This window comes from Marmota monax, unplaced genomic scaffold (genome assembly GCF_021218885.2).
Source record: "Marmota monax isolate L192 unplaced genomic scaffold, Marmota_monax_Labrador192_F-V1.1 WCK01_AAM20220418_F8-fsc00116, whole genome shotgun sequence".
Classification (NCBI taxonomy): Eukaryota; Metazoa; Chordata; class Mammalia; order Rodentia; family Sciuridae; genus Marmota; species Marmota monax.
Window position 1 is genome coordinate 1,239,364 of NW_026695220.1, and position 14,102 is coordinate 1,253,465.

Here is a 14,102-nt window from a genome sequence, read left to right on the forward strand (position 1 = left end):
GAAATTCTGTGGCAGCCAGCGTCAATGAAACAGTACAGTCTGGCTCATTCATATTCTAGCAGTTGGAGCGAGAAACTAGGGAAGGGTGGGGCCGCGCCTAAGGAGGGGCCCCCACTGCGGGGAGACTAGGGGTCTGAAAGCCCAGCCAGGGCAGACCTGGGACCCTCCTCCCGCGCAAACCTAACCCAGCACTCTAGGTCCCCCGCTGGTGGGTCGCCCGGCTGGGCCACCCCTTTCTCCATTTGGGGCTGGGGGACTGCAAGAAGCTGGATGCTCAGCCAGCCGGAGGGATGGACGTGGGGAGACGGCGCCTCGCTCCACCCCACTCTTTCCCGCCCACAAGGTAATCTCTGGCACCGCCGCCCACACAGATCCGACCACTGGGAACTGAGAACGGGCGCCGGGCCCCCCACCTCCTCCCTAAAACTTGGGCTCTGTGTTCAGCAGGTGGGGATGGGAGCCGGGCCTGGAGGCCCCTGCCCCCACGCCCCTCTCCGCAGCTCGGCGCAAGGCGCTTCCCGGGACCCCAAGAGAAGCGGGTCCTTCCCCAGCGGAGGCCGAGAACCTCAGGCGGCCCTGGAGAGGGCAGATGAGCGCAGCGACGCTACCCCGGAGCGCGAGCCGCTACTCACCGTCCCTCGCCAGCAGCGGACCCGCCGGCCGGCTCGACCGGCTCCTCCTGGTCGCGGCGCAACCGCCACCGCCTCCCAACGCGCCAGCTCCCCAGGGGGGCCGCCCGACTGCCTCGCACCTTCTTTCTCTCTTTTAAAAATGACTATGGATTTTAAACTAACTTTATTAGCACTGAGGTCTCAGATCGAATGGCTAAGCGGTGGCTCCACCGGGGATGGCGGGGCGCGGGAGACTCGACTCCCCTCAACTGGGGACCCGCCGCACTGTGGAGCATGCGCCGGGCTTGTTCTGCGCATGCTCCGCGCCAAACCGTGCCCCGCGCCAAACCGTGCCCCGCCCCACCCCTGCACCGGCTGGTGGTGGAGTGGGCGGCTGCAGTGGGATCCCTGTCTCCTGACCGGCCGCGTACACCCAGAACTCCAGAGATGAGAAGGATTTGCTAGCCCGTAGGATCTGGAAGAAAGAACTCAAACGAAGAAGGTCCGCATAAGTTTACCGAAACAGCGATCAGACTCCGGAGTCCTCAAAGCTCTTTCCTCGCCCCCAGATCACACCTATTTTCTTGAGTTGGAGACATCCAAGTGGCAGAGTGACTAAAACTGTCTAGCAAAGTGAAAATGCACTCACAGCCAACAGGATTTAGCTGGAAGAGGTAGAAGCCTGAGTTAGTTAGTAATTCAGAAAACCAACTCCCAAGCTAAAAGGTCCTGCAAAAAGCAACCAAACTTGTCCCAGTTGCCTCTAATTTCCAAATAAAATAGGAAAAAAATGATGAAAAATACCTAGTGTTGGCGAGTATCTGAAGTTATTGCAAGTAACTGAATTATTTTACCTTACTCCTTGGATGTAAAGTGGAATAATAATTGAGAAACAAACACTATTCGCTAAAGGTGCATATTTGACCCTGCCATTCAGACCCTACACTTCCAGCTGAGAGAAATGTATTTGTAGGTGCAGCGACAGGCAAGTATCAGAATGCTCATAGCTGCATTTGTTGTAATAGGCCCAAAGGTCAGTATCTCAAAAGACCATCAACAGTAAGTGAACAGATTCTCACAATGTTCACAGGAACACTACATGGCAATGCAAAGAACCATTTGCAACTATAGGCAACAGCATGGAGGAACAATGGAAACCCAAAGTTGAGTATAAAAATTTAGACACAAAAGTACATACTAACGTTTCCCACCTCCCTATTGTTAAGTCAAAGTTCTTGAGACTATGGGTTCTCTGAAATAAAAGGGCTTATTGAGCCATTGCAGATATCAGCCAGGAAAAAAAGGACCCAGTTCTGGGAAAAGATCCCCAACAACCAGCAGCAAAGCTAGGTAGCGGTTGGAAATATGTCTGCTGGAACTAAGAGCCAAGGGCATTTAAAAAATGAAAATTTGAGAAAGAAAAGCATTCATAGCTTATGTTGAACCTACATTGCCTATACATAAGAGGAGTGATTTAACAAAACAGAGGAAGTTTTAAGATAGGAGAACAGTCCATAAAGAAAAGTACTTGTTGCTTCTGGATTGGTTGGAGTTAATAGCCTGGGAAATCCATTTGTAAGAGAATTGGTGAAACCTGGTGATCAACTGCCTTGGGACTTTCTTTCTTTTATTTTCCCCTTGCTTCTTGTAGTACTAAGCATTGAACCCAGGGCCTTCTACATGCAGGTAAATGCTCTACCTTTGAGTCCATCCCTCAAAATTTTTGAAAACTTTGAGTCAGTGTCACACTAAGTTGCCTAGATCTACCCAGAATTTGTGCTCCTCCTGCCGTAGCCTCTGGAGTAGTTGGAATTATAGGCATGGTTTCCCTTGGGTTTTGGGTTAAGATCTCAACATACATTCAGGAACCTGCAGCAGTCTTACTGATTTTGGCCAGTAGATATTAACTGATTAACTTACCATATCTCTTCCCAACTCTATCCTCTGGCCCTTGTAATCAAATTTAGGACATCTCAGAGGAGGAAATTAAGACATCAACAGGAGAAAAATTAAGCTATTGAAAATTACTGTATGGTTACCTTGGTGGATAGGCTATAGTGATTGGAAGGGTTAATAACTGGAAGAGGGGTTTCCAGGATGCTTGTAAGGTTCTCTCTGTTGATCTTGGTGCTAGTTACATGTGTCTGTGAAAATACAAACTGTACTCTTATGTACATTTGGGGGGGGGGATGATGTTGTGAATTATACTCCACATGTAGCAATTTTTTAAATTAAACATTTCAAATTTAAAATTTAAGGAGTGATTATGTACCTATAATGATGACATTATTTGCAACAAAATTAAAGTAAATATGCAACAGATTTATCTCTAGGATTTGGATGGCAGTTAGTTATGCCCCCCACAAAGGCATAGACACTGGTTTATTTAGATAAGTAGGTAACATATTCAAGGGAGAATGTGGGCTATCTCCAGAAGAAGAGGCAGACTGGTAGTATTTCTTAAACTTTAGGGCAATGCATTATGCATTATTTCCCTTTAGAAGAAAAGGGTGGGGGCAACAATACGTGGGCAAACTTGAAGAAACATTTCTCCAAGAAAGATAAACATGGGCCAACAAGTACATGAAAAGAGGTGAAACATCACTAATCACTAGGGAAATGAAAATCAAAACCATATGAGATACCACTTTACAAAGTTAGGATAGCTGTTATAAAAGGAGGCCGTGGTGGCAGCACAGCCTGTAATCCCTGAGATTTGGGAGGCTGAGGCAGGAGGATTGCAAGTTTGAGGCCAGCCTCAGCAATTTAGTGAAAGCTTGTCTCAAAATAAAAAAGAAGAAAAGGACTGGGAATGCAGCTCAGTGGTATAATGCCCCTGGGTTTAATTCTCAATACTCCAAAGTGAATGAACAAACAAAAACAAAAAGCCCCAACCAGAAAATAATAAGTGTTAGCAAAAATGTGGAGAAATTGTAACCCTTGTGCACTGCTGGTAGAAATGTAAAATGGCACAATCACTAGGGAAAACAGTATTGCTCACAAAAAATTATAAGTGGAATTTCAGAATGACCCAGGAATTTCACTTCCGGGTATATACAAAAAGACTTGAAAACAGAACTTTAAACAGATATTTGTACAAGTACATTCATAGCAGCATTATTCACAATAGCGAAAAGTTGAAAGAAACACAAGTGACCATCAGTGGATGAATGGAGGAACAAAATATGATATAGACATAAAATAGAATATTACTTGACCTTCAAAAGGTGGAAAGTTCTGACACATGCTTCAAATGGAACAAACTTAAGGTTATAATTTATGCTGAGTAAAACAACACAGCCACAAAAGAACAAATGCTATCTAATCCAAGTTACATAAGGTGCATAGGGCAGTTAGATTTACAGAGAAAGAAAATAGAATGGTGGTTGCTAGAGGCTTGGAAAGAGGAGAATGCGGAGTTAGTGCTTAATGTGTATAGAGTTTCAGTTTTACAAGATGAAAAAAGATCTGGAGGTGGATGATGTGATGATTGTACAACAATTGCATGTAATTAATGCTCTGAAACTATACACTTAAAAATGGCTGATATGGGGCTGGGGGCGTAGCTCAGTGATGGAGCCCTTGCCCAGAATGCATGTAGCATTGGATTCAATCCCTAGCACTACAACAACAACAACAACAACAAAAAATCAGTGGGCTGGGGGATAGGCAGCAATGTGGCTGCTAAAATGGTAAATCTTATGGGTATTCTACCTTAATTTTTGTAAAACAGGAAAGTAAAGCAGAAAAAGGAAAAAAAATTCTACAAGTTCTCAGAATATGTCTGAGGATCCAAATTTGAGCAAACCCTACAGAAGGGTATCTCCAAAAATTGTTTTTTTTTGTTTTCCTTACCTGCTCTTTCAGTTTCTGGGTATTGTTGGTTACTGAAGAAGATCAGATCCTGAGTTAATGCAGGAAGTGAAATGATTGGATTATGAGTCTGTTAACCTAATCAGTGGGTTAATCCATTTGCTGCATTAGTGATTTGAATAGATTACTAGATTACTAGAAAACTAGGCAAGTGGGACATGGCTGGAGGAAGTGGGTCCCTGGGATATACATACCTCTGGGATTATGTATTTTGTCCCTGGCTCCTCCTATTTTCTCTATGATTCCTGGCTACCATGGAGTGAGCAACGTTGCTCCACGCACCTTTCTTTTGCTATGATGTTCTGCCTCATCTTAGGCCCAAAGCAATGGAGCAGGCTGACCATGAACTGAACCTATAAAACTGTAAGCCCCAAATGAACTTTTCCTGCTCTAAGTTGTTCTTTTCAGATATCTTAGTCATGACTACAAAAAGCTAACTATAATAGCCACTTTGGCATGAGGGATGTTTGAGCTAAAGAAACAATTTAGAAATTGTAGACACCAGAACTTTCTGCTTTCCCCCTTTCTTCCTAAAAGTAGAGCATAAATATCTTAGTTGGAGATATCCTAGTACTTGAATCTCAGATCAGAGGTCTGACTCTTGAGGTCCCAACAAACTGGGTCCAGACACTCACTCCAAAAAAAAACAGAAAAATAATGATGAAAACAGGAAAAGAACTTTACTCAATATGGCCATATTGGGATGGTAAAGTAAGATGCAACATTTCAGCCCTATCTTCAGGGTGCTAATAGGAACTTTAGATTTAAATAGAACAAGAATTGAGATGGGGGCAAGAGGTATGCATAATTAAGCAGTGGCCAAACTGTGGTCTGGTTGATTATTATTTTAGTTCTGATTTTACGAGGTAGCTCTGGAGAAGTCCTTATTGCTTGAGGTGGGGGCAATTATCCACTTGCTGTTCAAGATATTTATCTCTCATACCTGTGATCCTGGAAGGGGGCAGTTCAATCCCAAGAGGTGATCCTTCCTATTCACAGGGGCAGTCTCATGGTGGGGCTATGTGCCTGCCTTCCACTGTTCCTGAAAGGTACAGGATAACGACCAAAAAATTCCAGGAGCTGTTCCAAGGACCTGAAAATAGGATGCCTGTGAATGTCACTGCAAATCTGGCCTCAGTCTTGAAGCAGAAAAAGATAGGCTAGGTAAACTGAGGGCTAATAAACCTTGTATTTCTAGTTTTTAGATACATATTTCTTTTTTTGTCTTTTAAAATTTGTCCTAGTTAGTTATGCATGACAGTAGAATGCATTTTTTTTGGTGTGTGTGTGGGGGGTTACCAGGAAATAAACTCAGGTCCACTCAAACACTGAGCCACATCCCCAGCCCTTTTTTGTATTTCTTTAGAGACAGGGTCACACTGAGTTGCTTAGTGCCTTGTTTTTGCTGAGGCTGGCTTTGAACTTGCGATCCCCCTGCCTCACCCTGCCAAGCCGCTGGGATTATAGGTGTGCATCACTGTGCCTGGCAAATAGAAAACATTTTGATACGTTGTACACAAATGGAGCACAGCTTATCCTTCCTCTGGCTGAACCAGTTGTGTAATCATACATGTATATAGGGTAATAATGTCTGTCTCATTTCACTATCTTTCCCGTCCCCACACTCCTTTCCCTTTCCTCACTCCCCTCTGCCCAATCCAAAGTTCCTTCATTCTTCCCTACACCCCACCTCCCATTATGGTTCAGCATCCTTTTATCAGAGAAAACATCTGGCCTTTGGATTTTTGGGATTCCTTTGTTTCCACTTAGCATAATATTCTCCAGCTCCATCCATTTACCTGCAAATGCCATAATTCCATACTTCTTTAAGACTGAGTAATATTCCATTGTGTATATTTAGTACATTTTCTTTATCCATTCATCTGTTGAAGGGCATCTTGCCGCAGTCTGGCTGGGCACAATCAGGAGCCACTTGTCAAAAGAAACTAACTTTATTTTTAGAACCACACACGCCAAACAAAACAGCCTCTCAGGAAAAACCCTCAGAGCCCCAACTGCCACCACCGGCTTTCCACAAGCCTCTCTCTCCAACACAAGCTTCTCTCCACCTCCCACAATCCTCCTGCTCTTGAGGCCGATTGGCTGGGTCATGTGGGCAGAGTCAAAAAAGTCCCCCAATGAGCAGCTCCGTGGTCTGAAAGGGCAGGGAAACAGCCTAATGAGCATCACCGCAGAGGAGCCAATCAGCTAGATGTTGCTGGGGCCGCTGTGAGCCAATCATCAGCCGGCAGCTGGAAGTTTGCTGGCAGCTGGAAGTTTGCTGGGGCCCCTTTGGCTGTGGCTCTCAACATCTCCCCCTCTCTGTTTAAACAACAAGCATGTGGCTTAGGGACCGTGCCTGCCTTAGGTTGTCCAATAGTACATATGGTCCTTAGGTTGGTACCATTGCAATTGGATCTTACCCGTCACTGACTACCGGTCCAGTATACAGCCACACCTGTGGAGAGGTCTTTGTACCAGCGGGGGGGTGAGGTTCTTTGCCTCACCTCTGTTGGCCCCCAAATTTTAGCTGGACAATCATGACAAGCAGAAGGGAGGAAGATACACCAAACCAATTGACGGCTCCTTTTGGAAAAATTGTACCACCGATGACATCATCAGCAAAAATACCCCAACACTACCACAAGTCGCTGCACCAACAAATAGTTCACAATGCATACAGGTGAGTTCACAATGTGTCCAGGCAAGTTCTGCAAGCAGTTCAGTGATGGCTATTGCAGAAGCTGTAGATTGGTTTTATCTTTGACTTCACCAGCACTGGGATGAAGATAGGAATTCTGGCAATAATGGCTAAAGAAAAAATTATGTAACATTCCAGAAGGCACTAAAAGAAAACAATTTTCTTAACAATTTACATTGTCTTCACCGGCACTGGGATGAAGATAGGAATTCTGGCAATAATGGCTAAAGAAAAAATTATGTAACATTACAGAAGGCACTAAAAGAAAACAATTTTCTTAACAATTTACATTGTCTTCACCAGCATTGAGATGAAGATAGGAATTCTGGCAAAAATGGCTAAAGAAAAAATTATTAAATATAATGAAAAGGAAAGGTAAAAGTAAACAAACAGATCTGTTAACCTCCTTTTTTGTTCACATATTAAAACAATCCTCAACAGTTGTTTACCCAATTTAAATTAAACCATATAAATCACGTGAAAAAAAAATTTGGATCCATTTTATCATGAGCGCTCATCATATATGATATATGGACATACATACATTCAAACATATAACATAAAACACAAGTGTGCACACATAATATAATACATACAACACATAACATTATAGTAAAGGCCTTATAACTTTTTACAGGTGAAATCTCCATTGCAATGTTTAAAAACTCTATAGTCAAAAAATAGAACTGATCAGCAAAACATTAACCTAGGTCTGTATGAGCTCAAAAAACAAAATAGAACTTCATGATATGGCAAAGGGCAATAATAAAATAGATATTGAAAAAAGCATCCTGGTTCTGTTGCAGATGTAAGAATAGCCAAACTGGAGTTTTGGATATCAGTGTTATGGATTTGAGCCAAATCATCTTCTTTTTGGTCTGTAGAAATCACTTTAGTTAATCTTTCTGGAATCCAAATCGGCTGCTGTTCTCCCTGTGGAAACACATAAACAGACCCCCGACTCCAGACAATCACTGGGTCAGGACCTTGGTTAATCTCTCTGGAATCCAAATCGGCTGCTGTTCTCCCTGTGGAAACACACAAACAGACCCCCGACTCCAGACAATTACTGGGTCAGGACCTTTCCATTGTCCTGTTAGAATATCCTTCCAAAGTACCTTGGGCTTATGCACATTTTTTGGACACATATGCCTTTCCGCAGCACTAAGTCCTGATGAATCCAAATTTAAAAAGTTTAGAGTAAAAAGGGTTATTTTAAGTTTATCTTTGGGGAATATATACCCCTTCCCAATTCCTTCTTTTTGCTTTAATAAGTACATTTTAATAGTTTGATGAGCTCTTTCAACTATGCCTTGTCCCTGTGGATTGTATGGGATTCCTGTTATATGAGTAATGCCAAATGTTGAGCAAAATTGTTTAAAAGAGGTAGAAGTATAACCAGGGGCATTATCTGTTTTTAACTGTTTTGGAACACCCACAGTGGCAAAATTTTGTAAGCAATGAGCTATAACATCTTTAGTTTTTTCTCCGGCATGAAGGGAGCCCATCAAAAATCCAGAAGAAGTATCAACTGTAACATGCAAATATTTTAATTTTCCAAATTCTGGCAAGTGTGTGACGTCCATCTGCCAAATATGGTTAGGTATCAATCCTCTAGGATTGACTCCAAGATTAACTTGTGGTAAAAAGGTCACACAATTTTGACATTGTTTTATTATTTGTCTAGCTTGTTCCTTAGTTATTTTAAAATGCTTTTGTAAAGTATTAGCATTGACATGGCACTTTTTATGAAAATTTATAGCTTCTTCTAGTGTAGAGAAAATATGTATGTCATGTGTAGTTTTATCTGCTAAATCATTGCCCAAACTAAGGGCTCCAGGCAATCCTGTATGTGCCCTGATATGTCCTATAAAGAATGGATCTTTTCTATCCCAGATTAGATTTGTATAGTGGAAAGCAAAGAGAAAACAGTAGAGGAAGGGGAAATCCTACCAGCATCTTCAAGGGATACTATAGCGTTAACTATATACTGACTATCGGAAAATAAATTAAATACAGAATCTTTAAACATCACAAAAGCTTGTAATACTGCATTAAGCTCTACCTTTTGAGCTGATTGTTTGGGTAGTAAAAATGTAAAAGTTTGATCAGGGGTAACTACTGCTGCTGTACCATTATTTGACCCATCAGTGAATATATTTGGAGCATTCATGATAGGTGTTTTTCTTGTCATTTTTGGAAAAATTACAGGATGCAATGACCAAAAAGACAATAAAGGATTAGATGGTAAGTGGTTATCAAATGAAACATTAGATTTGCACATGATTATTGCCCAAGTATTTAACTCATTAGCTAATTCATCAATTTGATTCATAGTATATGGAGTAACAATTTTATTGGGAGAAATTCCAAACACTCCCTTTGCTGCTTTTATTCCTTTGAGTATTAATTGTCCTACAGCCTCAGGATACCTAGTAAGAATAGTGTTAGCAGAATAAGATAAATGTATCCATAATAATGGACCTTCTTGCCAAAATACTCCTGTAGAAATATTTTTTGTTGGTAGTACAATAAATAATAAAGGCAAACTTATATCAATTCTATCCAAATGCATATTTTCCATATATGTTTCAATGATTTTTAATGCCTTTCTTGCTTCAGGCGTTAACATTCGGGGTGAATTTGGATCTGATGGACCTTTTAGGATATCAAATAAAGGTCCCAACTCTCCTGTTGGTATACCTAAATAAGGCCTTATCCAATTTATGTCTCCTAATAACTTTTGAAAGTCATTAAGTGATTTGAGTTGATCTACTCGTATTTGAATTTTTGGTGGACGGACCATGGTTGAGGATAATAGAACTCCTAAATAATTAATTGGAAAATTTAATTGTGCTTTATCTATTGCTATCTCTAGATTATAATTTTTTAATAAGTTTGTAAGTGTGGCATAACATTCTAGCAATGTGTTTTTATCTTTGTGTGCTAATAATACATCATCCATATAGTGAAATATTTGTAGTTCAGGATTTTGATTTCTAAGTGGCTGGATTACTTTGTTAACATAAATTTGACACATAGTTGGGCTGTTAGCCATCCCTTGAGGGAGTACTTTCCATTCATATCTCTGATCAGGACCTTCATGATTCAGTGCAGGGATAGTAAATGCAAAACGTGGACTATCCTCAGGATGAATTGGAATTGAAAAAAAACAATCTTTAATATCTATAACTAAAACATACCAGGTTTTTGGCAAAGCAGACAACTGAGGAATCCCTGATTGAGCAGGTCCCATAATAACCATCTCATTATTAATGGCTCTTAAATCTTGCAATAATCTCCATTTACCAGATTTCTTTTTGATGACAAAAATGGGAGTATTATGGGGAGATGCAGAAGGTTGTATATGTCCTTCCGCTAATTGTTGTTTGACCAGGTCATGGGCTGCTTGTATCTTTTCTTTAGTCAGGGGCCACTGAGGAACCCATACTGGTCTTTCTGATTTCCAAGTAATTTTTATTGTCTCAGTGGCCCTTTCTGAAAATCCAACCCATGTCTGTCTGTTCCTTGATCTATTTGTATTGGTGCTGCTATACCTTGTTCTTGTTTTTCTAATCTTTTTCCTTTCCTAAAACCTTGTCTAGTCATAATAGTGTGTGCATTTTGGTTGATGTTATTTGTTAATGTCAAACCTAATTGATCTAGGACATCTCGTCCCCATAAATTTACGGGAAGATGATCCAATACATATGGCTGTATAGTTCCTTCACATCCTTCAGGATCCTTCCAATCTAATACCATTGCACTTCTATGGGGATTAGTCGCCACTCCTAGGCCTCGAAGCGTTTGAGTGGCTTGTTGTAATGGCCAGTGTTTTGGCCATTCTTGATGAGAGATGATGTTAAGGTCTGCACCTGTATCCAGTAGCCCATTAAATTCATGTCCTTGAATATTTAGTTTTAGCATGGGGCGAGAATCTAAATTTAAAGAAAGCATAGCCCAATCTACACCTGTGGAGCCTAATCCCTTGGAACATCTTTCTACAGTACGACTGGAAAATTTATCATGTAGGCTGGGTATTATTAGTAACTGTGCTATTCTATCTCCTGGTGAAATTACTGATATACCCTTTGGAGAACTGGCTATAATTTTTATTTCACCTTCATAATCGGGATCAATTACCCCAGGACTTATCATAAGTCCTTTTAGAGTAGAAGAGCTGTGTCCCAATAATAAGCCTACTGTTCCTTTGGGAAGAGGTCCTTTCACCCCTGTGGGAATGATTTGAACTCCCATCTCTGGAGTTAGTACTGCTCTGGCGGAGGCGCAGATGTCCAACCCTGCGCTCCCTCTGGTTTGTCTGATGAGGGATCTGATGGACAATGTGTCCTGGGCACTACCCTGATGGTGTTGCTGGGTTCCTCCAGTGCTCCGTATATTTGTGGTTTTGGGCCCCGGAGCATTGGGCCCCCCTGTCCATTTTTTGGCAATGGAGCCCGATGCCTTTCTCCACGATATCGTGGATAAACACCTGGTCCTTGTTCGTTTTTTGATAATGGAGTACCCTCTATGGTGGTTTGAGAACGGCATTCATTAGCCCAATGTCTCCCTCTACGGCATCGTGGGCAAATACCTGGTATTCTACTCCTTTGATACCTAGTTTTGTTAAACCCTCCTCCAATGGGGCATTTCCTTTTAAAATGTCCTGTTTGTTCACAATTGTAGCATGTTCTTGGCCTGGCATCTAAAGCCTGTTTTACTGCAGCTGCCACAATTTGCCCTTGTTCATTAATGTCTCTGGCATCTAAAGCCTGTTTTACTGCAGCTGCCATGACTTGCTCTTGTTCATTAATGTCTCTACATAATTTAATATATGTGTTTAAATCTTCATGTTTCCATGGTCTAATGATATCTCTGCACCAACGATTCGCTTGCTCATAAGCCAGGTGTTTTAGTAATGGCATTGCTTGTTCTGTATTCCTAAAAACTCTGGTAGCTGTTTGAATAAGCCTATCTACAATTTCAGCATAAGGTTCATTAGCTCCTTGTATTACCTTAGATAATTGACCTTGTAAACCTCCATGTCCTTGTAAAGTCTTCCATGCCTTAATTGCATCTACAGCAATTTGTGCATATACACCAGGATCATATGCAATTTGTTGCTGCTGATCCTCATAAGGTCCCTTTCCTAACAACATATCTAGATTTCTCTGAGGATAACCAGCTGCTGCATTTCGCCTAGCCGTCTCCTTGCAAAATTCCTCATTGGCAACCTTCCATAACAGGTATTGTCCTCCATTTAGCACAGCTTTACACATATTAGCCCAATCTGCTGGCATCATGTTCAAGTTGTTAATGGATTCTACCATGCTTACAGTGAAGGGTGCTTGAGGACCATAGGTTGTTACAGCCTCTTTTAGCTGCTTCACTGTTTTGAAATTTAAAACATGGTAAAATCGCTGCCCTCCTGCCTCAAATACAGGGCATGTTAATATTTGAGATCTTGTCTCTGGATCCCAACTATCAACTGCGGGGGTTGGGGACCTCCCAGCATATGGAGGTGGCCTTGTTAGTTGGACACTTACGTCCTCTGGTGATAGAAAGGTGTTAGTAGCAGTCTCCTGTAGAGGTGGTGCTGTTGGTTGGACACTTACACCCTCTGGTGATAGAAAGGTGTTAGTAGCAGTCTCCTGTTGTAACTTTCCCCCTGATGGCTTTTTCTGTTTTACACTTTCTTTCTCTGTCTGACTAGCTTGAGAGGCCTTCTCTTTTACTTGAATCTTTTCCTCTGTCTGACTAACTTGAGAGACCTTCTCTTTTACTTGAATCATTTCCTCTGTCTGACTAACTTGAGAGACCTTCTCTTTTACTTGAATCAATATGTCTTCTCCTTCCTCTACCATTGTCTGAACTGAAGGCTTTGGACTAAGCAAACAAGATACGAATGTCCACAATGGCAATGTGCCAACTGGCAGAGTCCCTGGGCTTTTCTTTTCTATTCTTTTTAAATCTTCACCATGATGGTTCCATTGTGATATATTTAACAACTCCTCCTTAAAAAGCCATGGGCTACATTTTTATATTGTATCAACGTATGTCCTGACTGTTCTTGATTTTACTGAGATGCCTCCTTCCTCTAACAATTTACTTAACACTCTTTCAGTTTGTTTTTTACTAATTTCTGATCCCATATTTCTACTATAATACAACCCAACAAGATGACGCCAAACAAAACCGAGACAGAATGAAATAAAAAGGGAACAACAAAAAGTCATTATAGCCTTTCTATCCTCCTGACATGTGCATCCGTCCTTTCTCCCTATCTGTTCCTCAGACGTAAATAGTTTTTCCTCAGATGTGAGCGGTTTTTCTTCTGTCTCACTCATCTCCAGGGACAGGCAACTTAAAACAAAAGTGAAGCAAAATAAAAGAGGAATCTTAAAATGGCTACCCATCCTCTCGCCCTGCCCTCAGGGGAGAGCAGTTTCACTTACCCTCAGTCGCTCCCCGTACGGGCCACCAAATGCCGCAGTCTGGCTGGGCACAATCAGGAGCCACTTGTCAAAAGAAACTAACTTTATTTTTAGAACCACACACGCCAAACAAAACAGCCTCTCAGGAAAAACCCTCAGAGCCCCAACTGCCACCACCGGCTTTCCACAAGCCTCTCTCTCCAACACAAGTTTCTCTCCACCTCCCACAATCCTCCTGCTCTTGAGGCCGATTGGCTGGGTCATGTGGGCGGAGCCAAAAAAGTCCCCCAATGAGCAGCTCCGTGGCCTGAAAGGGCAGGGAAACAGCCCAATGAGCATCACCGCAGAGGAGCCAATCAGCTAGATGTTGCTGGGGCCGCTGTGAGCCAATCATCAGCCGGCAGCTGGAAGTTTGCTGGGGCCCCTTCGGCTGTGGCTCTCAACAGCATCTAGGCTGGTTCAATAGTTTAGCTATTGTGAATT

At 42.0% G+C, this 14,102-nt stretch overlaps 2 protein-coding genes across 4 annotated transcripts in view; one reads left to right on the forward strand and one right to left on the reverse strand.

Moving 5' to 3' along the window:
- Positions 1 to 904, reverse strand: part of Rab23 (RAB23, member RAS oncogene family) — a 31,691-nt gene extending 30,787 nt beyond the window's left edge. Inside the window, exon 1 of one of the 2 annotated variants that reach the window (XM_046432562.1) lies at positions 795 to 904. The gene's annotated coding sequence lies outside the window, so the exon portion shown is untranslated. Of the gene's footprint in view, positions 1 to 632 lie in introns of both variants that reach the window. The other variant, XM_046432560.2, reaches the window with a different exon arrangement.
- The window catches only part of Prim2 (DNA primase subunit 2), a 436,920-nt gene that overhangs the window by 45,107 nt on the left and 377,711 nt on the right, over positions 1 to 14,102 (forward strand). The window lies entirely within an intron of this gene.